The sequence below is a fragment of the Giraffa tippelskirchi genome, chromosome 2 (genome assembly GCF_054371585.1).
Source record: "Giraffa tippelskirchi isolate mGirTip1 chromosome 2, T2T-mGirTip1v1.2.pri, whole genome shotgun sequence".
Lineage (NCBI taxonomy): Eukaryota > Metazoa > Chordata > Mammalia > Artiodactyla > Giraffidae > Giraffa > Giraffa tippelskirchi.
In genome coordinates this window covers 218,860,882-218,887,177 of record NC_137276.1, presented here as the reverse complement: position 1 = coordinate 218,887,177, position 26,296 = coordinate 218,860,882, and the positions used below count along the sequence as shown (strand labels likewise).

The 26,296-nt window shown below is 40.4% G+C and overlaps 1 long non-coding RNA gene across 1 annotated transcript in view; it reads left to right on the top strand.

Annotated features, from left to right (window-relative positions):
- Positions 1-26,296, top strand: part of LOC145532421 (uncharacterized) — a 93,536-nt gene that overhangs the window by 19,295 nt on the left and 47,945 nt on the right. The window contains exons 4-6 of the long non-coding RNA XR_014073223.1: positions 1,961-2,046; positions 17,219-17,337; positions 26,230-26,292. This is a non-coding gene — a long non-coding RNA (uncharacterized LOC145532421). The remainder of the gene's footprint in view (positions 1-1,960; positions 2,047-17,218; positions 17,338-26,229; positions 26,293-26,296) is intronic.

The following is a 26,296-nucleotide window of genomic DNA, read 5'->3' as shown; positions in this document are numbered from 1 at the left end:
GATGTCCCGAGCCATCCTTCTGTCTTGACCTGATTCACTTTCCTTGGAAGTACTTTCTGTGCATGGGTAATTGTTTACATCTGGTACTTTCTGAGTCACTGGTGAGTGCACGTTTTCATCCTGAGATACACCTTTTAAAACCAGTGTTCGGATTGTTTATGAGTCATTTTCGGTGATTATATCATGGTGAGAATTTATGTTCTTCCCTTGCTCATGACTGGCATCTGTACTCTAGGAAAAGTTGGCGCCAGTTCTATCTTGTTGAATTGATGCTTGTTCTTTGGAGAGTATCTCCTTGTGCCAGGAAATATCTGGAATACTCTGGCTCACATGGAGAATTCAAACTCTGATGGATTCATGTTATAATCAATGTCTACCAGGCTAGATGTCTATGGAGAAAGAGAAGGGTAGGGATTTGGATCTCTGGGGTTAACTGCTACTCAATCTTTTCCTAAAGTCAGAGACTCTGTTTTGACTGCTGATAAACCCGGGTGCACAATGGTAAAGAATCTGCCTGCCAAAGCAGGAGACCCAGGATTCCTGGATGGGGAAGGTCCCCTAGAGGAGGAAACGAAAACCTACTCCAGTATCCTTGCCTGAAAAATTCCATGGACAGAGGAATCTGGTGGGCTACAGTCCATGGGGTCACAAAGAGCATGCACGCATGCATGCAACACTCTCAATGACATTTTAAACTAAAATGTAAGTGCAAATTAAGTGAATCATCCTGAAGGTTGCAATAGCATGCAACATGGGTGGTTGGTTTTCTGAATTGATCTTGGGTTATCATCTGACTTCTGGGATGCACTGTGCTGTTAAATAAAACCTGAGCTTCTGCAATGCAAACAGGTCTCTATCTTTAACTAAGTTATTTTAGGATTCCTGGGTACTCCTGAGGTCCAGGTTGTCCACCATGGGTCATCAGAATTAGTTTTTTATTTTATTTTTTTTCATTTGGGGAAATTTACTATAGGGCTGGAATAGGGATGGGAATGCAGAATATGTGTGTCCATGTGAGTATGTACTCACATGTGGACATGCATATTTGCCATGTGGTTGCTCCTGGAATCAATCAGGGAAATCCAGGGTGAAGTTGAGGGAGGGACTATCTCTTTGGCTTCCAATATACTGGGAAATACAGAGTCTTTTAACATGAAAGAGAATGAGTTGCACAAGTCAACTCTCTGGTCCCTGAGGAAATTAAAACTCAACAGAAGAATCAGAGCTTATTCCGTCTCTTAGTTCTCTACTTTCCCCCTTTATTTGGATATAAAAGGATAGAAAAGAGAAAATATTATTTTTTTTATTTTGCGATTTATATCTCTGAAATCATCAAGATTATAATAAGCAGTCATCTATTTGTTGTGATTGAGAATGACAAGATTTTTCTGGTTGAAAGTATCTCCCAGTTGGCAAGAAATGAGGCTGGGAGTTTGTACCATTTGTGTCACTTCATGAGGTTGTGAAACAGAGTTCAGAAAGCTTTGTCAAAATCAGAAATGTTATCTGAGGAAAAGATACCCATTATTATCTTATAGAAAAGATTATATGGGCTTCCCAGGTGGCACTAGTGGTAGTAGCTCAGAAGAACCCACCTGCCAGTGCAGAAGATATAAAAGATGTGCATTTGATCCCTGGGTTGGGAAGATTCCCCACAGGATGACATGGCAGTCCACTCTGGTATTCTTGCCTGGAGAGTCCCATGGACAAAGGAGCCAGGTGGGCTATGGTCTATAGGGTTGTAAAGAGATGGTAAAGAATCTACCTGCAATACAGGAGACCTGGGTTCGATTCCTGGGTTGGAATACCCTTTGGAGAAGGGAATGGCTACCTACTGCAGTATTCTTTCTTGGAGAATTCCGTGGGCAGAGGAGCCTGGCAGGCTGCTGTCAATTGGGTCACAGAGTCGGATGTGACTGAGCGACTACACTTTCACAGAAAGGATTGTGTTCTTTTTCAGCTTGAATGGAATGAAGCCGAGATGGCACAAGTCAATTTTATAAAGATTCCAAGGAGGAATTTGGGATGTGGAGGAGGCAGGTCAGGGTGAGTATTTTTGGGGAAGGGTTGTGAGTTACCAGGGACTGGCCTGTGTGTGTTAGGAACCTGGGGGAACAAGACTGGAAGTGCTCTGAAGAAGAGTGAGAAAGAATACAACAAAAGTTTGACTCTATAGTTTTTCCCAGAGTAAACCTTGACCACTTAATATTCTTCTCATTTCTTATAAGAAGTTGTTGTGCTTTCTGTATGCAAATGATTCTAAGTTATTTACAAATACTGGTTGCTTTAAACCTCAAACTATGAGGTGGGTACTGTTAATATTATCCTCATCATTCAGGTGAGGAAACTGAGAAAAGAGGAAGTTATTTTCCCAGGTGATACAAGTAGCCGTGACTTAGGTCTAGGTGCTGTGTCTCTGAGTCAGCAGTCTCACCAATACACATCCCACCTGTCATACATAACACTAAACTGTAATGAAAGTCAGGGTTCAGAGAAAAGGATAGTTGTACTTTATCTTTAAGAAGATCTGATAATGATAATATATCTTGATGCTTTTCAGACTGTCCGCTTCCGTTCTTACTGTTAACAATCATCATCTTCACATGCTAGGATGGCATTATTCTCTAGCTCCTTCTTTCCTTACTTTCTGCCTTCATTCTTTCCTATGCAAGGCATGCCATGGTGCCGTCTTTTTAGTTTCTAATATTTGAAGGTGAACAGACTTGTGGACTATCTCACAATGCTTGGGTTGACAAAAGTTGAGTATTTCTAGGTAAAATAAACCAGAAATTATCAGTTAGTAAAGATTTATTGAACACTTACCACATGTTAGGCATTATGTTAAGTACATTACAAAGATTTGCTCATTTAATACTTAACCACAAACCTATAAGTAGCTACTGTTATTGCCTTTATTTTATAAATGAGAAAACGAAGGATTAAGGAAGTAAAAACAAAAGATGAAAAAACAGCAAAAACCAAACAAACCACCTAGAAAGTACAAAACCCAGATATAAGTCAGCACTTAGACTGTCTGCAGTAGAATTCCGGGTTCAAACCCACTACTATAGGTGCAAAGAGTTAGTGCATAGAAATGACACAAACATCAACTGGAGCAAAAACAAGTATTTAACATAGGATATCTATTAGTTTTCTCAGTTCTTTTTGAAATTTTATGTCTTTTTTGTTTAGTTTATTAAAATTTTAAAAACATAAAGTCTATGTAAATAAAAGACACATATTTTAAAGTGTAGTCAGTTCAGTTCAGTTCAGTCACTCAGTCGTGTCTGACTCTTTGTGACCCCATGAATTGCAGCACTCCAGGGCTCCCTGTCCATCACCAACTCCCGGAGTCTACCCAAGCCCATGTCCATCGAGACAGTGATGCCAACCAACCATTTCATCCTTTGTTGTCTCCTTCTCCTCCGGCCTCCAATCCTACCCAGCATTAGGGTCTTTTCCAATGAGTCAACTCTTCGCATGAGGTGGCCAAAGTATTGGAGTTTCAGCTTCAACATCAGTCCTTCCAATGAACACCCAGGATTGATCTCTTCTAGGATGGATTGATTGGATCTCCTTGCAGTCCAAGGGACTCTCAAGAGTTTTCTCCAACACCACAGTTCAAAAGCATCAATTCTGCAGCGTTCGCTTTCCTCACCGTCCAACTCTCACATCCATACATGACCACTGGAGAAACCATGGCCTTGACTAGATGGACTTTTGTTGGCAAAGTAACGTCTCTGCTTTTCAATATGCTATCTAGGTTGGCCATAACCTTCCCCCTAAGGAGTAAGCGTCTTTTAATTTCATGGCTGCAATCACCATCAGCAGTGACTTTGGAGCTCAAAAAAATAACGTCTGACACTGTTTCCACTGTTTCTCCATCTATTCCCCATGAAGTGATGGGACCAGATGCCATGATCTTAGTTTTCTGAACGTTGAGCTTTACGCCAACTTTTTCACTCTCCTCTTTCACCTTCATCAAGAGGCTCTTTAGTTCTTCACTTTCTGCCATAAGGGTGGTGTCATCTGCTTATCTGAGGTTATTGATATTTCTCCCGGCAATGTTGATACCAGCTTGTGTTTCTTCCAGCCCAGCGTTTCTCATGATGCACTCTGCATATAAGTTAAATAAGCAGGGTGACAATACACAGCCTTGACGTACTCCTTTTCCTATCTGGAACCAGTCTGTTGTCCCACGTCCAATTCTAACTGTTGCTTCCTGACCTGCATACAGGTTTCTCAAGAGACAGGTCAGATGGTCTGGTATTCCCACCTCTTTCAGAATTTTCCACAGTTTATTGTGATCCACACAGTCAAAGGCTTTGGCATAGTCAATAAAGCAGAAATAGATGTTTTTCTGGAACTCTCTTGCTTTTTCGATGATCCAGCGGATATTGGCAATTTGATCTCTGGTTCCTCTGCCTTTTCTGAAACCAGCTTGAACATCTGGAAGTTCACGGTTCACGTATTGCTGAAGCCTGGCTTGGAGAATTTTGAGCATTACTTTACTAGCATGTGAGATGAGTGCAATTGTGTGGTAGTTTGAGCATTCTTTGGCATTGCCTTTCTTTGGGATTGGAACGAAAAGTGACCTTTTCCAGTCCTGTGGCCACTGCTGAGTTTTCCAAATTTGCTGCCATAGCGAGTGCAGCACTTTCACAGCATCATCCTTCAGGGTTTGAAATAGCTCAACTGGAATTCCATCACCTCCACTAGCTTTGCTCGTAGTGATGCTTCTAAGGCCCACTTGACTTCACATTCCAAGAAGTCTGGGTCTAGGTGAGTGATCACACCATCGTGTTTATCTGCGTCGTGAAGATCTTTTTTGTACAGTTCTTCTGTGTATTCTTGCCACCTCTTCTTAATATCTTCTGCTTCTGTTAGGTCCCTACCATTTCTGCCCTTTATTGAGCCCATCTTTGCATGAAATGTTCCCTTGGTATCTCTACTTTTCTTGAATACATCTCTAGTGTTTCCCAATCCGTTGTTTTCCTCTATTTCTTTGCATTGATTGCTGAGGAAGGCTTTCTTATCTCTCCATGCTATTCTTTGGAACTCTGCATTCAGATAGGAATATCTTTCACTTTCTTCTTTGCTTTTCGCTTCTCTTCTCTTCCCCGCTATCTGTAAGGCCTCCTCAGACAGCCATTTTGCTTTTTTGCATTTCTTTTCCATTTTATTAAACATTATGTACACTAAAGACCTAGAGTAACCTGATTACCTGGAGTCACAGGCAAACTTGGCCTTGGAGTACAAAATGAAACAGGGCAAAAGCTAACAGAGTTTTGCCAAGAGAACACACTGGTCCTAGCAAATACCCTCTCCCAACAACAGAAAAGAGGACTCTACACATGGACAGCAGCAGATGGTCAATACCAAAATCAAATTGATTTTATTTGTAGCTGAAGAGGGAGAAGCTCTATACAGTCAGTAAAAACAAGACTGGGAACTGACTATGGCTCAAATCAGATATTGCAAAATTCAGACTTAAATTGAAGAAAGTAGGGGAAACCAGTAGACCATTCAGGGATGACCTAAATCAAATCCCTTATGAGTATACAGTGGAAGTGACAAATAGTGTCAAGGGATTAGATCTGATAGACAGAGTGCCTGAAGAGCAATTGAGGGAGGATTGTGACATTGGACAGGGGTCAGTGATCAAAGCTATCCCGAACAAAAAGAAATGCAAAAAGGAAAAATGGTTTTCTGTGGATATCTTACAATTAGTTGAGAAAAGAAAGGAAGCTAAAGGCAAAGGAGAAAAGTAAAGATATACCCATCTGAATGCAGAGTCCCAAAGAATAGCAAGGAGAGATAAGAAAGCCTTCCTCAGCTATCAATGCAAAGAAATAGAGGAAAACAATAGAATAGGGAAGACTAGAGATCTATTCAAAAAAATTAGAGATACCAAGGGAATATTTCATGCAAAGATGGACACAATAAAGGACAGATACGGTATGGACCTAACAAGAGCAGAAGATATTAAGAAGAGGTGGCAAGAATACACAGAAACATATACAAAATAGATCTTCATGACCCAGATAACCACATGGTGTGATCACTACCTACAGCCAGACATACTGGAATGTGAAGTCAAATGGGCCTTAGGAAGCATCACTACAAACAAAGCTAGTAGAGGTGATGGAATTCCAGTCGAGCTTTTTCAAATCCAAAAAGATGATGCTGTGAAAGTGCTGCACTCGATATGCCAGCAAATTTGGAAAACTCAGCAGTGGCCAGAGGACTGGAAAATGTCAGGTTTTATTCCAATCACAAAGAAAGGCAATGCCAAAGAATGTTCAGACTTCTGCACAATTGCACTCATCTCACACACTAGCAAAGTAATGCTCAAAATTCTCCAGGGAGGCTTCAACAGTATGTGAACCATGAACTTCCAGATGTTCAAGCTGGATTTAGAAAAGGAATGAGAGAGGAACCAGAGATCAAATTGCCAACATCCATTGGATATTAAAAAGCAAGAGAGGAGTTCCAGAAAAACATCTACTTCTGCTTTATTGACTACTCCAAAGCCTTTGACTATGTGGATCACAACTAATTGTGAAAAATTCTTCAAGAGATGGGAATACTAGACCACCTGACCTGCCTCCTGAGAAGTCTGTCTGCAGGTCAAGAAGCAACAGTTAGAACCTGACATGGAACAACAGACTGGTTCCAAATTGGGAAAGGAGTACATTAAGGCTATATATTGTCACCCTGCTTATTTAACTTATATGCATAGTTCAGTTCACTTCAAAAAGCTTCCCTGGTGTCTCAGAGGGTAAGGCACCTGCCTGCAAGGCGGGAGATCTGGGTTTGATCCCTGGGTTGGGAAGATACCCTGGAGAAGGAAATGGCGATACACTCCAGTACTCTTGCCTGGAAAATCCCATGGGCGGAGAAGCCTGGTACAGGCTACAGTCCATGGGATCACAAAGAGTCGGACACGACTGAGCAATTTCACTTTCACTTTCAGTTCACTTTGGTCACTCAGTCATGTCTGACTTTTTGCGACCCCATGAACCGCAGCACACCAGGCCTCCCTGTCTGTCACTAACTCCCGGAGTCCATCCAAACCCATGTCCATTGAGTCGGTGATACCATCCAACCATCTCATCCTCTGCCATCCCCTTCTCCTCCTTCCTTCAATCTTTCCCAGCATCAGGGTCTTTTCAAATGAGTCAGCTCTTTGCATGAGGTGGCCAAAGTATTGGAGTCTCAGCTTCAGCATCAGTTCTTCCAATGAGTATTTAGGACTAATTTCCTTTAGGATGGACTGGTTGGATCTCCTTGCAGTCCAAGGGACTCTCAAGAGTCTTCTCCAATACCACAGTTCAAAAGCATCAATTCTTCAGCACTCAGCTTTCTTTATAGTCCAACTCTCACATCCATACATGACCACTGGAAAAACCATAGCCTTGACTAGATGGACCTTTGTTGAAAAAGTAATGTCTCTGCTTTTCAATATGCTGTCTAGGTTTGTCATAACTTTCCTTCCAAGGAGTAAGTGTCTTTTAATTTCATGGCTGCAATCACCATCTTCAGTGATTCTGAAGCCCAGAAAATTAAAGTCAGCCGCTGTTTCCACTGTATCCCCATCTATTTGCCATGAAGTGATGGGACCAGATTCCATGATCTTAGTTTTCTAAATGTTGAGCTTTAAGCAAACTTTTTCACTCTTCTCTTTCACTCTTATCAAGATAGTACATCATGCAAAATGCCAGGCTGGATAAAGCACAGACTGGAATCTAGATTGCTGAGAGGAATATCAATAACTTCAGATAAGCAGTTGACACCACTCTTATGGCAGAAAGCGAGTAGGAGCTAAAGAATCTCTTAATGAAAGTGAGAGAGGAGAGTGAAAAAGTTGGTTTAAAACTCAGTATTCAAAAAAAGAAGATCGTGGCATCTGGTTCCATCGCTTCATGGCAAATAGATGGGGAAACAATGGAAACAGTTACAAACTTTATTTTCTTGGCCTCCAAAATCATTGCAGATGGTGACTACAGCTATGAAATTAAAAGACACTTGCTCCTTAGAAGAAAAGCTATGACAAACCTAGGCAGAATATTAAAAAGCAGAGACATTACTTTGCCGACAAAAGTCCGTATGGTCAAGGCTATGATTTTTCCAGTAGTCATGTATGGATGTGAGAGTTGGACTATAAAGAAAGCTGAGCACTGAAGAATTGATGCTTTTGAACTGCGGTGTTGGAGAAGACTCTTGAGAGTCCCTTGGACTGCAAGGAGATCAAACCAGTCAATTCTAAAAGAAATCAGTCTTGAATGTTCATTGGAAGGACTGAAGCTGAAGCTCCAATACTTTGGCCACCTGATGCAAAGAGCTGACTCATTGGAAGAGCCCTTGATGCTGGGAAAGATTGAAGGCAGGAGGAGAAGGGGGATGACAGAGGATGAGATGGTTGAATGAAATCACCGACTTGATGGACATGAGTTTGAGTAAACTCCAGAAGTTGGTGACAGACAGGGAGGCCTGGCATGCTACAGCCCACGGGATCTCAAAGAGTTGGGCACGACTGAACAACTGAACTGAACTGAAGATTTATTGAGATGTTATCTAGATATAACATTTGTAAGTTTAAGATGTACGATGTGAGGATTTGTTTTATGTATATTTTGCAAAATGATGACCATGATAAGGTAAGTTCATACACCCGTCTTTTTACATAATTACCATATTTTCGTGTGTGAGTGATGACATTTAAGATCTAGCCTCTTACAGCTTTCAAGTATAATTTATGGTCACCATGTTGTACATTACATTCCTAGAACTTATTCACCTTATAGCTAGAAGTTTGTATCCTTTAATCAACATCTCCTACTTTCCCCATCCCTTGGGTCCTTAGCAACTACCATTTTATTCTGTTTCTTTGAGTTCACTGTTTTAGGTTTCTCATATAAGTGAGAACATATAGTATTTGTCTTTCTCTATCTGAACTTATTTCACTTAGCATAATGCCCTCAAGCTTCATCCATGTTGTTGCAAGGAGCAGAATTTCCTTCTTTTTATGGCAGAATACAATTCCATTGTCATATTTTCTTTATCCATTTATCTCTTGGTTGACCCTGAGGTTGTTTCCATGTCTTTACTACCGTAAACCACCCTGCAATGAACATCAGGGTGCGACTATCTCTTTGAGATCGTGATTTTATTTCTTTGAATAAATACCTAGAAGTAGAATTGCTGGAATATATGGCAGTTCTATTTTTAATTTTTTGAGTAACTTCCATACTGACTTCCATAGTGGCTGCACCAATCTACATTCCCACAACAGTACACAAAACTTTTCTTTTCTCCACAGCCTTACCAACGCTTGCCTTTTGTTTCTTGATGATAGCCACTCTAACAGGTGTGAGGTGATATCTCATTCTGGTTTTGATTTGCATTTCCCTGACCAGCTCTTGTTTTTTCATGCCATTTGGGTTGCAGTTCAAATCAGTTCAGTTCAGTTCATTTCACTTCAGTTGCTCAGTCGTGTCCGACTCTTTGTGACCCCATGAATTACAACACGCCAGGCCTCCCTGTCCATCACCAACTCCCGGAGTCTACCCAAACTCATGTCCATCAAGTCAGTGATGCCATCCAACCATCTCATCCTCTGTCGTCCCCTTCTCCTCCTGCCCCCAATCCTTCCCAGCATCAGGGTCTTTTCCAATGAGTCAACTCTTTGCATGAGGTGGCCAAAGTATTGGAGTTTCAGCTTCAACATCAGTCCTTCCAATGAACACCCAGGACTGATCTCCTTTAGGATGGACTGGTTGGATCTCCTTGCAGTCCAAAGGACTCTCAAGAGTCTTCTCCAACACCACAGTTCAAAAGCATCAGTTCTTCAGCACTCAGCTTTCTTCACAGTCCAACACTCACATCCATACATGACGAATGGAAAAACCATAACCTTGACTAGATGGACCTTTGTTGGCAAAGTAATGTCTCTGCTTTTTAATATGCTGTCTAGGTTAGCTCAAATACCACCACCCAAAGAAGTTTTGTCTCACCACCCGTATATAGTACCTTTCCCATCACACTGTACTGGCCTGTTTTATATATTTTATGGATGTCAATTAATAGTGACAATCATCTTGTTCATTTATTTGTTTACTTATTCATCATCAGGCTTCATTCTACTAAAACAAAGCTGCTGAAGAACAGAAATCTTGTTCATGTCATTTGCTACTGATCTTTGGAGACCAAAAACTTGCTGGCACAGAGTAGGTGCTTGAAAAGTATTTGAAAATGCATGATTCAGTGAGTAAATAAATGGATGAATGAATACAATGTATAAGAACTGGGGACTTCAAGGCCAACAGTTTCCTGCAAGAACTCACAATCTAGGTCACTAGTTCTAGAGAAATGTGCTAAGTGTTAATGGAGGCAGATGTAAAATGCAGGGGAAGAACAGAAATGGGGGACTGGAAGGCTTCAGAGAAAAAATAATTACTAAGTAGATCATCTTTGAGGATAATAGAGAGTTGACCAGAAACAGAAGGGAGGAAGGACATTCTGGGTAGAAGTAACAGTATGTGAATAGCTCATTCTTGGAAATCAAAACAACGAAGGGAGTGCAACTCCAGGCACTCAGAAATGTCATTCTGGTTTTTCCTGAAACAAATTTCAAAAACAACTAAGACAAAAAGAGGGGTGTCATTCCAAGTCAGGGATCCTAGTACATAGACACGATGTTCAAGAGGGTTTAGAAGAATCTTCCTAAACAATAACTATAAATCTTTAACAACAAAGGATGAGCCTCTAAAAAGCTCACTTCTCCATGCTCTTAGAGAAGTAGAATGAGAGAGGTGAACCTTAAGAATTGTGTGAGATCAGAAGAAGCTGTGGCTTGGAAAAATTCTAACAGTCCCAAAAGACTTTCAGACCCTCATTAGGAAAAAGAAATATAAACCAACAAAGTAGAGACCTTTCCTCAACTCATGGAAGTTATCCTAATACAACAGTTGCCAGAAAAAAAGGCAAACCTTTCAGACTAGAAATATTATAAGCAGCAGCAAGTGCAGAGAATAAAGATTAAGATGGATGAATGTCATTTTTACATAAAATTATGCTTCCAGACTAAAAACACATTTAATGATATAATTGAAAAGTTTTGATAATGGAGATATTTATCAGTTTCTCTTAAATATGGAGAATGAGCAAAGAAAAAGAATCAGAACAAATAAATGCAAGTACAGAAGACAAAGATTGTTGCTTATTCAGCAATGACCTATGTAAGATGTACTTAATTCTGGTTTTAAGAGGACACACAAATTACTTTCACTCGCCAAAAAAATACCCCTTTGGGTTATAGTCAGGGTATCTAAATCCAAACATTTCTTGGCTTGTCTTAGTTGTGAAGATTTGGGATTTTTTTTTTTTTTAATTCGTTTTTCCATTAAATTTTTCTAGGCCTCAGATATTGCTCCAAAATGTGTCCTTTGGCTGAACTGTGCAATGCAGTAAATCTCTCAGAACCACAATGCTTTGGTTTGGACATTGATCCCCTAATGAATATTAAGGAGTTATTGTAAAATATTGAGTTTTAAGGGTATATTTTCAACTTTATGGGACGTCTGTCTTTTAGCTTGTAAAGACTTGCTCTTCCACTCCTAATTATTTAAAAGTAAATATATGTTCTGAATGTCTCTGGTACATGTACGTTTATGTCACATGACTGGATTTTTTGAGGTCTTTCAAAGGTAAAAGGGAGAAATGATTAAAGCATCCCTGGGGAAATATGAAGAACTCTTTGAGTCACAAAATTACCCCTAAATAGAGCATGTTCAAAGGGACTTTTTCTCTGCATAGTGAATAAAATTATTTTTTTTTCATGCAAACTACATACACTTTTGCAACTTAGAATTTAGCAACTCATGTAAACCACTGAACGTTAGGAAGTATTCCTGCCCAGTTTCTTAGAACTTTCACTGTTCCCTTTTCTTCTGAAGGCTGTTGTTATGAACATACATGTCAAAAGTGATTTATGCGCTTCAGGATAAGTCTTGGCCTACGTTATTCAAAATCTTCCTGTGCTGATTCAATACCGCATCAAAAACAAATTTATGAGTTGACATGGTTGAGCTGTGAAAAACTGACCTTAAGGTTTTAGATTGTTTTAGATAAATTGCTTCACTGAGTTTCAAACCTCTTTCTGTTTAAATGGTTTTGAATTTTCATTTTACATTGCATGAAGACTATACATATAAAGACATTTATCATTGGCACCTACCAAATTTAAAATTACAAGCTAGGAGGAAGCCTATCTTTTTTCACCCTCCAGATGATGGATAATAATTTAGATATGCTAATTATATTGCGGATAATTGATGTAATTTTTATGTCTCAAAGGAGAATTTTTCCAATCAGTATCCTTCTAAGTTGTACTTTCTAAACACATACATTCCTAAGCTATAATAGCATGCACTCAAGAGGTGTTGAAAACAAAGTTTTTCTGTTCAGTCTAAGGACTACTAATAGTCTGTACATATTGGAAAAATTTGTGAACATTCTTTCATGTTTTCCTGTTAACCTTACAGTGAGAAGGGAAGAGTTTTTGAGGGTATCTAAGGGGCTCGATAACATATTGAAACTACCTTAGAAATGCTATCAATACATGTTGCAAAGTATGTTGAAATGTTCAAAGAAGTTAAAAATTATATGGGGGAAACTATAAAATAGAAACTATACTGAGGTTGATTAAAAGTCAATATAAATGTAAGAGTTATGATATGAAGAAATATATTTATAATCTCTATAATTGTTATCTAAAGTCAGTCTCTTGATACAGGGCAGATTGTGGTTGTTACTCAAAAGGAAAAGATTGCTCACAATAAAGATTTAGGGCAAAATAACGCTTTCATCCCCTTCTCCCTCTCTCTCTTTCTTCCTCTCCTTTGAACATTCACCATGTGCTCCCACTGTGGTAAGTGCTGGTAATATTATAATTAGAGAGAGAGTCTCCCTGCTCTTGTGGAGATTGTCAATACAGATACAAAAGTTGGGGCATAGAGGGAGATGTCCCTGAATTCTGGGTCTTTGTAGATTTTCCAAGGACTCATGGCTGGTTTCTTCTCTTGGCTGTTTCTTTAAATGTTTGCTTGCTATTGGAGCTTCCCTATTAGTATGACTATACTTATGCTCAAGACATTCAAGTATTTAAAAAAAAAATCCTAGATTTTCAACTCTCTTTCCTTTTTTCCTTTCTTTTTCTCCTTTGCTTCTTTTTTAAGAAGTGAAAAAGGGTGACACAGAGCTTAGACAAACAGATGGGTTTGGTTTTAAATCTCCACGTGAAAGGACAAAAGCCATTCTGAATTGAAAGCATCTCAGGGATGGGGCTTTGTCTGGAATTACCGGCAGTGGAGGGAAGATAAGGAGGAGCGAGTGTAAGGAGGACAGCTGCTGTTGTTGTTTAGTCTCTCAGTCACGTCTGAGTCTTTTGCGACCCCATGGACTGTAGCCCACCGGACCCCTCTGTCCATGGGATTTCCCAGGCAAGAATACTGGAGTGGGTTGCCATTTTCTCCTCCTGGGGATTTTCCTGACCCAGGGATGGAATCTGCGTCTCCTGCATTGACAGGTGTATTTTTACCGCTGAGCCAGCAGGACATCAAGAGGTCTTAAATGTTCACTGAGTTCTCACTCGACCATCATCAGGGTCTGTGTTGCTCCAGATCCTGTCAGCAACACTGGATTTTTGTGAAAATAAGTCCATAGAGTCAACATTTACTTAAAGATTTGCACACAAAGAGAAAAGTGGGGATTGACTGCCCTCTGGAAGCCAAGGACCATTATACTTTTGTTCTCTTTTTATATATGAATAAAATGCAAGATTCCCCTGATCTTTCTGAGCATTGCTTCTGGATCCAAAGGTGAGGGAGATGCTTGTACTCACAAATAAATGAACTTATGCAGAGGATGAGATGGTTGGATGGCATCACCAACTCAATGGATATGAGTTTAACAAACTCCAGGAGATGGAGAAGAACAGAGAAGCCTGGCATGCTGCTGTCCATGGGGTTGCAAAGAGTCAGACACGACTGAGTGATTAAGCATGTGCACACCACTTCAAAGGAATCCTGGGCCTTAGAAAGCCAAGGAGGAAACATTCTGGGGTCCAGGCTGAAAAAAAAAAAGAGCATGTCTTGGTATGGATGCATACCTTTTTTTAAATTGCATTTAGCTGATAATTTCATTTTTTATAGATTGAGAGATGGAGGGTTTATAGCAATCCTGAACTGTGCAATTCAATTGACACCATTTTTTTTTATCAGTATTTTCTCACTTTGTGTCTCAGAGTCACGTTTTGGTAATTCTTGCAATATTTCAAACGTTTTTGTTATTATTATATTTGTTATGGTGATCTGTGATCACTGATACTCCTATTTAAATTGTTTTGGGGAACCACAAACTGTGTCCATATACGACAGAGATATAAATGATAAATGTTGTATGTGTTCTGACTGCTCTATCAACCAGCTGTTCCCCTATCTCTCTCCTTCTCCTTGGGTACAATAATATTGAAATCAGGCCAATTAATAACCTTACAATGGTCTCTAAGTGTTCAAGTGAAAGAAAGTGTCACATATTCCTCACTTTAAATCAAAAGCTAGAAATGATTAAGCTTAGTGAAGAAGGCATGTCAAAAGCTGAGACAAGCTGAAAGACAGGCTTCTTGTGCCAAACAATTAAACAAGTTGTGAATGGAGAAGAAAAACTCTTGAAGGAAATCAAAAGTTCTACTCCAGTGAACACATAAATTATAAGAAAGTGAAACAGTCTTATGGCTGATATAGAGAAAGTTTTAGTGGTCTGGATAGAAGATCAAACCAGCCATGAAATTCCCTTAAGCTGAAGCTTAATCCGGAGCAAGGCCCTAACTCTCTTCATTCTATGAAGCCTGAGAGAGATCAGGAAAGACGCAGAGGAAAAGTCTGAAGCTAGTAGAGGTAGGTTCATGAGGCTTAAATGAGAAACCATGTAAGATCAAAGTTCAAGGAGAAGCAGCAGGTGTTGATATAGAAGCTACAGCAAGTTATCTAAATCTAGCTAAGATAATTAATGGAGGTGGCTAAACTAAATGACAGATTTTCAAGGTAGGCAAAACATTTCATTTCATTTCTCCCTTATACTGGGAGAAGATGCTAGTTATTTATGACTTTCATATCTAGAGAGAAGTCAATGCCTGGCTTCAAAGGACAGGCTGACTCTCTTGTTGGGGCTAACGGTGCTGGTGACTTCAAGTTGAAACAAATGCTCCTTTACCATCCCCCAATCCTAAGAATTATGTTCATTCTACTCTATCTGTACTCTATAACTGGAACAACAAACCTGGATCACAGTATATCTGTTTATAACATAGTTTACTGAATATTTTAGGCCCACTGCTGAGAACTACAATTCAGAAAAATAGATTCCTTTCAAAATATGGCTGCTCATTGATAATGAACCCAGTCACCTAAGAGCTCTGATGGAGATGTATAATGAGATTAATGTTGTTTTCATGCCTGTTCATGCAACATCTATTCTGCAGACCACAGGTCAAGGAGTCATTTGGACTTTCAAGTATTGTTACTTAAGAGATGCATTTCTTAAGGCTAAAGCTGTCATACGCAGTGAGTGCTCAGTTGGATCTGGGAGAAGTAAATTGGAAACTTTCTGGAGAGGACTCAGCGTGCTAGACGCCATTAAGAACATTTGTGATATATACAAAGAGGTCAAAATATAGAAATTAACAGGAGCTTGGAAGAAGTTGATTCCAACCCTCATGAATGACTTTGAGGGATTAAAGACCTCAGTGAAGGAAATAGCTACATACGGGGTGGAAATAGCAAGAGACCTAAAAGGAGAAGTTGAGGAGCCTGAAGACGTGACTGAATTGCTTCAATCACATGATAAAACATAAACAGATTAGGAGCTGCTTTTTTATGCAGCTTATGCACTTTAAACACTCAAAGAAAGTGTTTTTTGAGATGTATTCTACTCCCAGTACAGATGCTGCGAAGATTGCTGAAATGACAACAAAATATTTAGAATATTGGTTAAATTTAGTTGATAAACAGCAGCAGGGTTTGAGAGGATTGACTCCACTTCAAAAAGTCCTACAGTTGGTAAAATGCTGTCAAACAGCATTCCGTAGCATTGTATGCTATTGAAAAATCAGTTGTGAAAAGAAAAGTCAATTTGTTACTGAAATAGCGCCGAGTCTGGCTGCTCGCCGCTGAAAAGCCAATACACACCCTAGATTGGTGGAAAGGAAAGTTTGCTTTATTTCAGATGCCAGCAGCTGGTGGGGAGAGGGTAGTGGACATCTGTCCAAGAGTTGATTCCCGTCCTCCCCCACTCCCCGCCACTGGCAACCTGTGGGGCAAGAGCTTTTACAGACAGAAGTCGGGGAGAGGGGACTACATATAGAAACAGCGCAGTCAGCTCTCACAGTCATCTTCAAATTGATCAACAGTGGTCTGACCAGGGTCATCTCGGTTGTTTTAGGTACAGTTAATCTTCAATTCCAGGGCCCATTTGTTCCCATTTCCTTGCAGCCAGTTCTCAGAATTGTGGCAGCTCATGGTCTGGGTACATAGTCTGGTCATCATGTAGTTAACTTCTCCACCTGGGGTTTTAGCATCTAAAAGACAGCTCACAGGATGTGGCTCAGAATATTATCTACAGCCCTTGAGAAAAGAACTAAACGTCCTTGACTATGCTTAATGACTACATTATTATTATTTCGTCTTCTTTGACTGTCTCCCTTTGTCCATATTTCTCACCTCTCTGATTAAACTTCAGTTCAGTTCAGTCGCTCAGTTGTGTCTGACTCTTTGTAACCCCACGGACTGCAGCACACCAGGCCTCCCTGTCCATCACCAACTCCCGGAGTTTACCCAAACTCATGTCCATTGAGTCGGTGATGCCATCCAACCATTTCATCCTCTGTCATCCCTTTCTCCTCCTGTCCTCAATCTTTCCCAGCATCAGGGTCTTTTCAAATGAGTCAGCTCTTTGCATCACTTTGGTGGCCAAAGTATTGGAGTTTCAGCTTCAACATCAGTCCTTCCAATGAACACAAGACTGATCTCTTATTCTTTGACTGAAGTTTTCCACAGACAAAAGGCAGGCAGAGGACATAGTGGGGGGTGGAGTGGGCAAGAACCATAGGGTCATGTTCTGTTTCAAACTGATGCAGCAAATTTCATTGTCTTATTTTCAGAAATTGTCGCTGTCACCCGGACCCTCAGCAACCTCCACTCTGATAAGTCAGTGGCTATTAACACAAAGGCAAGACTCTCTATGAGCAAAAAGATTGACTTACTGAAGCTTCAGATGACGGTTAGCATTTTTCAGTAATAAAGTATTTTTTGATTAAGGTATGTACATTTTTTTTAGGCATAATGTAGCCATGAAATTAAAAGACGCTTGCTCCTTGGAAGAAAAGCCATGACCAACCTAGACAGCATATTAAAAAGCAGAGATATTACTTTGCCAACACAGGTCCGTCTAGTCAAAGCTATGGTTTTTCCAATAGTCATGTATGGATGTGAGAGTTGGACTACAAAGAAAGCTGAGCACCGAAGAATTGATGCTTTTGAACTGTGGTGTTGGAGAACACTCTTGAAAGTCCCTTGGACAGCAAGGAGATCCAACCAGTCTATTCTAAAGGAAATCAGTCCTGATATTCATTGGAAGGACTGATGCTGAAGCTGAAACTCCAATACTTTGGCCACCTGATGTGAAGAACTGACACACCCTGATGCTGGGAAAGATTGAAGGCGGGAGGAGAAGGGGATGACAGAATATGAGATGGTTGGATGGCATCACCGACTCAATGGACATGCTGCTGCTGCTGCTGCTAAGTCGCTTCAGTCATGTCTGACTCTGTGTGAGGCTCCCCCATCCCTGGGATTCTCTAGGCAAGAACACTGGAGTGGGTTGCCATTTCCTTCTTCAATGCATGAAAGTGAAAAGTGAAAGTGAAGTCGCTCAGTCGTGTCTGACTCTTAGCAACCCCATGGACTGCAGCCCACCAGCCTCCTCCATCCATGGGATTTTCCAGGCAAGAGTACTGGAGTGGGGTGCCATTGCCTTCTCTGCAATGGACATGATAAAGATTTGGGTAAAGTTTGGGTAAACTCTGGGAGTTGGTGATGGACAGGGAGGCCTGGTGTGCTGCAGTCTATGGAGCCGCAAAGAGTCGGATACGACTGAGCAACTGAACTGAAGCAACTTTTGAAGTTCAAAGTCTTAACCAGTAATTGGGTACCTGGGCCTCTCACATTTTTTGTACAGTATATAGAAATCTCCATGAAGATCTGGCTATGCCATGAGCTGATGACTTAAACATTAAAGACTTCAAAGAGTTGATTATGTTTTGATCAAAACTGGACTAATGTCTCCTCTTATTCTATTGGTTTAGGAATTCCAATTAAACTTGATCATATACTATGTTCTAGCTATCACATGCCTGCACTTTTACATGCTTAGAAATCATTATCAACTACATTCCAGCAATCTGAATATAATATTTTATTTCACCTTTTGCTTTTTCAAATTAAACTATAGCACCCATGGAGAGAAGAGTGAAAAACCTGGCTGACTTAAAACTCAGCATTCAGAAAAGTAAGATCATGGCATCCGGTCCCATCACTTCTTGGCAAGTAGATGGGGAAACAATGGAAACAGTGAGAGACTTTTTTTTGTGGGGGGGGGCTCCAAAATCAATACAGATGGTGACTGTTGCCATGAAATTAAAAGACGCTTGCTTCTTGGAAGAAAAGCTATCACCAACCTAGACAGCATATTAAAAAGCAGAGACATTACTTTGCCAACAAAGGTTCATCTAGTCAAAGCTTCCTGCCATAACAGGAGACCTGGGTTCGAGTCCTGGTTTGGGAAGATTCCCTGGGGAAGGAAATGGTAACCCACTTCAGTATTCTTGCCTGGAGCATCCCACGGACAGGGAGCCTGGTGTGCGTCCATGGGGTCGCAAGAGTTGGACACAACATAGCGACAAAACCACCACTGTGCTTAACCTTAGTCGATTCTGGGAGTGGTTTAGTCCCTAAGGTGTGTCCATCTCTTGTGACCCCCATGGGTGTAGCCAGCCAGGCTCCTCTGTTCACTTGATTTCCCAGGCAAGAACACTGGAGTGGGTTGCCATTTCCTTGTCCAGGGGATCGTCTCAATCCAGGGATTGAAAGATCAAGGTCCTCTGAAAGCGCTAGGGGATAATCCTTCCTTGCTTCTTCCAGCTTCTGGTGGCTCTGTATGTTTCTTGGCATAGAGCTATGTGACTCTAATCTCTGCTTTCTCTCCAAGGTGTCTGAGTCTCAACTCTTCCTCTGTTTTTCTCTTATTAGAATGCCTGTCATTGGATTTAGGGCCCATCTTAATTTAATTATATCTATGATCTAATCAGATCTATTTTTCCAAATGAGATAATTTTCATAGGTTCTGGAGGTTAGAACATAGACATATCCTTCAGGGGCCACCATTCAACCCACTGCATTTTTGTTTCCTTGGTCTACTTATCTATTCTTGTGCTAATACCCAATGTGAGCATGATCAGTCACATAGTCCTGTCTGAATCTGTGACCCCTGGACTGTAGTCTGCCAGGCTCCTCTGTCCATGGGATTGTCCAGGCAAAAATACTGAAATGGGTTGCCATTTCCTCTTCCAGGGGATCTTCCTGACCCAGGGATCGAACCCACATCTCCTGCATTGACAGGTGGATTTTTTTTAGCAATACCTAGTGTTAATTACTATAGCTTGATAATAAGTCATGAAATTGAATTATATAAAATTTTCACTTTCATGCTTCTTCATTATTATCTTGGTTATGCTTGGTCCTTTAACTGTGTGTCTTAGAATTATCTATTTCCACAATAAAACCTACTGGGATTTCAATTGGCATTACACTGAATCTACAAGTCAACTTGTGGTTAATTAAGATTTTAATAATGTTGAGTCTTCTATTGTGGGATATCTGTCCATTTATTTAGGTCTTTAAAAAAATCCTCTCATCAGTGTTTTATCATTTTCATTTTAGGTGTCTTGTTTAACTTTTGTTAGATTTATTCCTAGATATTATTATTTCTGATGCTATTATAAATTTTTTAAAATTGTATTTTCTAATTGTTGCTAATGTATAGAAAAATAACATCTTTATATATTATTTTTGTATCTAGATTTTTTGCTAAATTTGCTTAATAATCCTAAATTCTAGTATAGATTCTTTTGAATTTCATGTATATACTACCATGTCACCTGCAAATAATTACAGTTTGGTTTCTTTCATTTGAATCTTTATACCTTTTGCTTTATTACACTTTTTTAGAATTTCTATACAATGTTGAATGAAACTAATAATGGTAGCCGTAGGTAACTTGTAGATGCAGTTTTATCAGATTTTCAGATTAAGGGACTTCTATTTATCTGATTAAGGAATTTCCCTTTTATTCTTTTTTTGCTGTAAGTTTTCATCATGACCAAGTGTTTCTTTAAATTAAATGCCCTTTCACTATCCTTTTGTGTAATCATTTTCCCCCTTTATTCTGTTAATGTGTTAGATGATATTGATTGGTGTTCAAATGTTAAAATAACCTTGTATTCCTGGGATAAACCCCACTTTCTCTTCTTTATATAGTATTTGATTCTCTTTCAGTTCAGTTCAGTCACTCAGTCATGTCCAACTCCTTGTGACCCCATGGACTGCAGCACGCCAAGCCTCCCTGTCCATCACGAACTCCCGGAGTTTACTCAAAGTCATGTCTATTGAGCCGGTGATGCCATCTAACCATCTCATCTTCTGTCGTCCCCTTCTTCTCCTGCCATCAATCTTTCCCAGCATCAGGGTCTTTTCCAATGAGTCAGCTCTTCGAATCAGCCATCTAGCCATCTCATTTTCTGTTGTCCCCTTCTTTTCCTGCCTTCAATCTTTCCCAGCATCAGGGTTTTTTCCAATGAGTCAGCTCTTCAAATCAAGTGGCCAAAGTATTGGAGTTTCAGCTTCAGCATCAGTCTTTCCAATGAATACTCAGGACTGATATCCTTTAGGATGGACTTGTTAGATCTCCTTGCAGTCCAAGGGACTCTTAAGAGTCTTCTCCAACACCACAGTTCAAAAGCATCAATTCTTTGGTGCTCAGCTTTCTTTACAGTCCAACTCTCACATCCATACATGACCACTGGAAAAACCATAGCTTTGACTAGGCAGACATTTGTTGGCAAAATAAAGTCGCTGCTTTTTAATATGCTGTCTCAGACAATTCAGTTCAGTTGCTCAGTCGTGTCCTACTCTTTGCGACCCCATGAACTGTAGCACGCCAGGCCTCCTTGTCCATCACCAACTGCCAGAGTCTACCCAAAGCCATGTCCATTGAGTCGGTGATGCTATCCAACCATCTCATCCTCTGTCATCCCCTTCTCCTCCTGCCCTCAATCTTTCCCAGCATCAGGGTCTTTTCCAATGAGTCAGCTCTTCACATGAGGTGGCCAAAGTATTGAAGTTTCAGCTTCAACATCACTCCTTCCAATGAACACCCAGGACTGATCTCCTTTAGGGTGGACTGGTTGGATCTCCTTGCAGTCCAAGGGACTCTCAAGAGTCTTCTCCAACACCACAGTTCAAAAGCATCAATTCTTCAGCATTTAGCTTTCTTTATATGTTGTCTAAGCTGGTCATAAATTTTCTTCCAAGAAGCAAGCCTCTTTTAATTTCATGGCTGCAGTCACCATCTGCAGTGATTTTGGAACCCCCCAAAATAAAGTCTGTCACTGTTTCTCCATCTATTTGCCATGAAGTGATGGGACCAGATGCCATGATCTTAGTTTTCTGAATGTTGAGTTTTAAGCCAACTTTTTCACTCTCCTCTTTCACTTTCATCAATAGACTCTTTAGTTCTTCTTTGCTTTCTGCCATAAGGGTGCTGTCATCTGCATATCTGAGGTTATTGATATTTCTCCCAGCAATCTTGATTCCAGCTTGTGCTTCTTCCAGTCCAGCATTTCTCATGATGTATTCTGCATAGAAGTTAAAGAAGCAGAGTGACAATATACAGCCTTGATGTGCTCCTTTTCCTATTTGGAACCAGTCTGTTCCATGTCCAGTCCTAACTGTTGCTTCTTGACCTGCCGACACATTTCTAAAGAGGAAGGTCTGGTGATCTGGTATTCCCATCGTTTGAAGAATTTTCCAGAGTTTGTTGTGATCCACACTGTCAAAGGCTTTGGCATAGTCAATAAAGCAGAAGCAGATGTTTTTCTGGAACTCTCTTGCTTTTTTGATATCCAACGGATGTTGGCAATTTGATCTCTGGTTCCTCTGCCTTTTCCAAATGCAGCTTGAATATCTGGAAGTTCATGGTTCATGTACTGTTGAAGCCTGGTTTGGAGAATTTTGAGCATTACTTTGCTAGTGTGTGAGATGAGTGCAATTGTGCATTAGTTTGAGCATTGTTTGGCATTGTCTTTCTTTGGGATTGGAACGAAAACTGACCTTTTCCAGTCCTGTGGCCACTGCCATTTTCCAGATTTGCTGGCATATTGAGTGCAGCACTTTCACAGCATCATCTTTTAGGATTGAAAGAGCTCAACTGGAATTCCATCACCTCCACTAGCTTTGGTTGTAGCGATGCTTCCTAAGGCCCATTTGACTTCTCATTCCAGGATGTCTGGCTCTAGATGAATGGTCACACCATAGTAATTATCTGGGTCGTGAAGATCTGTTTTGTATAGCTCTTCTGTGTATTCTTGCCACCTCTTCTTAATATCTTCTGCTTCTGTTAGGTCCCTAGCATTTCTGTCCTTTACTGAGCCCATCTTTGCATGAGATATTGCCTTGGTATCTCTAATTTTCTTGAAGAGATCTCTAGTCTTTCCCATTCAATTGTTTTCCTCTGTTTCTTTGCATTGATTTCTTTGCTATTTTATTAATGATTTTTGAATCTACATTCATTAGAGTTACTGGCCTATACTTATCTGTTTTTGAATGCAATTGTATTTCGCCAACTTTGTAAAATAGGATGGGAAACATTCGTTCTTTCCTTAATATCTGAGTAAATTTGTCTAAGTTCTTCCTTAAATGTTAATAATTCTTCTGCGCCCAGAGTTTTCTTTGTGAGAAGGTTTTAAATTATGGATTAAGTCTAATCAAGTTCAATTTATATAAAGCATATCTATGGTCACACAGCATATATATTTACATTTTCATACTGTTTCCTTAAAGTTTTAATACATCTTGACATATTCCAAATCTCACATTTATTTTTGGCCTGCTTCTATCAGGTATCTGAATGGCCTGTGTGTGCATGCTAATATCTTCAGTTGTGTTGGACTCCTTGCAACCCCATGGTCTATAGCCCACCAGGCTCCTCTGTACATGGGATTCTCCAGGCAAGAATACTGGAGTGAGTTGCCATGCCCTCCTCCAGGGGATCTTCTCAATCCAGGGATCAAACCTATGTCTCTTACATCTCCTGCATTGGCAGGCAGGTTCTTTACCTTGTGAGTCACTCAGTTGTGTCTGACTCTTTGGAATCCCATGGACTGCAGCCTGCCAGGCTCCTTTGTCCATGGAATTCTCCAGGCAAGAATACTGGAGTGGGTTGCTATTTCCTTCTCCAAAGAGCCAAAGTAAGTCTGCTAAGAGAAAGAAATATTTTCCTAACATGTGTGAGTAGATTAGTTAAAGAAACCAGTGCTCTTGTATGCCTACTGTGTGTCAGGAATTTTGCTAATTAGTGGTACTACCAGCTGCTCAAAATAGAGTGAAGCCCAAAGACACTTAAGCAAATAAATTATGGGACATTGTCACACACAGGCATATCAAGGAGACATTTATTAACCCTGTACAGCTGGGAGGACATCACAGAGGAGTTAATGTTTGGGCTGGACATTGAAGGACTAATAAGATTTCACCAGCCACAGAAGAAAGGAAGGACTAGGCAGATGATGGATTATATGCAATGGCACAGCTGTGGGAAAAAGTAAGATGTAAAAAGAGGGATGAGCTTGTAGTCAGAGGGGAATAGAGTATTTGAGGGGAGGACAGTGGTAAGAATTGTTGCTCTAAAGAAATTTCAGAACCTTGGGGAGGGATCATTCTTTGCCATAATAATAAGTTGAATTCTCTTCATTTAGGCAGGTTACAGCCACCAAAAGATTTTAAGCAATGAACTGACCTAATTAGAGCTGTCCAATGCCAGTTATTCTGGCAGTGGGGTGGAAGATATATTTGAGAAGGGAGAGACTGGAGGAAGATAAAAACAGATGGCCTACAACTAAACATAATGAAAATTTCTTTGTACAAATATCAAGGAATAGTTTGTTTCTCTAAAGTTATATGAGAACTGAGAATTCAGTACTCAAGTTCTTTTTACACAAACATTTTTGTTTATCTAACTTCTATGGGGTTGATTCATTTTTATAGCAGGCTTGGAAAGACATCACTGTTTAGATTATAACGGTCAGTGCTCAGAGAAGCAGGACCATGATGAGAGCTATGAGATAAGGAGTCTATTAAAGGAGCTGTTGTTTAGTCACTAAGTCATGTCTGACTCTTTGGGACCTGGTGGACTGTAACCCACCAGGCTCCCCTGTTCATGGGATTTCCCAAGCATGAATACTGGAGTGGGTAGCCATTTCCTTCTGCAGGGGGTCTTCCCAAACCCAAGGATCAAATCCACAACTCCTGCACTGCAGGGGGATTCTTAACCGCTGAGCCACCAGGGAAGCCCATCAAAGGAACTAGATCTTATTAGCTGTGGGAAAAGCTAAGTAAGTGAAGAGAAGGGGAAAATCTATGATGAAGGTCACAGGCAGTAACTAGCCTTCCTGAAATTCTGGTGCCTGTGGACAAATAAGAATGTGTCAGGGTTGGGGTTGCTGAAAAGACGTGTCCAGCCACTGTGTCACCTTGAAGAAGCTGCGAAGACATCTTTCTGCACAGGAAAGAAGCTTTCCTCTGGGTAGCTGCCACCTGAGTGAGTTTCAGCGGAACATCAATGGCCCTGGGGTTGCTATTGATCAGCAGAGTCAGCGACTGGGGAGAAGATAAGTAATGTGGAGCAGATGAGAGTGAGGCCAAGCTAAGGTCTGCTGGGCAACCCTGCCTCTGACTGCAAAATGACTTTTGAAGAATGAGTTTTATCATTTTTCACTCTGCTCCAGAATCACTCAAACTTTCCCCTTTTGGTCAACTCTAACCTGGAATAAGACATGAAAGACAGTTTGGGGAAATGTAGTTTCTAACCCTAACCAAGTTGATCATAGAGCAAGTATTACATATAACATTTAAATATGAGATGTAATAAGATATATGACACGAGATGTATGATATACCAAGCCTTAGGTAACACTTTTTACATGAAAATATATGTCAAGTATTTAGTCTGAGACTTGATACATAGCAAGTGCTCAGTGAATGCCATGATTATCCCAGAATCTCATCTCTATATTTTAAAAAAATTTAAAATATTTATTTATTTATTGGCTGCCCTGGGTCTTTGTTGCTATGCGGGCTCTCTCTAGTTGCAGTGGGTGGGGGTTACTCTAACTGTGGTCTGTGAGTTTCTCATTATAGTGGCCTCTCTCGTGGGGCTCTAGATCATGTGGGCTCAGTAGTTGAGGTTCTGGGCTAAATTGCTCCGGGGCATGTGGGATCTTCCCAGATCAGGGGTTGAACCTATGTCCCCTGTATTGGCAGGGGGATTCTTAACCACTGGACCACCAGGGAAGTCTTCATACTTATTTTTAAAGTGTTCTTCACAAAGCAACAGCAAACATATTGTGGTGTCATTGATTGTGTTAGATTTGTCAAAAGTATAAACTTGAAAAGGAGAGTCCAGTGGCAGCAGGTCATTTTTGTTGCCCATTGCAGCATTCTTATCTTTTCTTTATTACCAACAAAACACAGATTTGTGTTCTGCACTGAACTCCTGAGGTCTGGTTGCGATGAAAGTCACAATGAGATGACAGTCAGTGTTCCTGGAGGGGTTTCCCAGACAGCCTCTAAATAGGCAGGCAGAATTAGGCTGTTTGAAAAAAAAATCCACTTTTTTTCTTCTGCCTGTAAACCAGACATAGAGTGGTTCTTCCTGTGACCATGAGGAGTCACACACAGGCTCAGAATGGCAGAGCATAAAGATGGAATAAACTTAAGTAAGTGTGGGGCGGCCCCTGAGGACTTGCTTTTCTAAGACTTCTTTTTTTTTTTTTTTTTATAGGGAGGAAAAAATTTATTTGGTGACAAAGACCAGGAATTGAGCTTCGGACTTATGGATACTGAGGTAC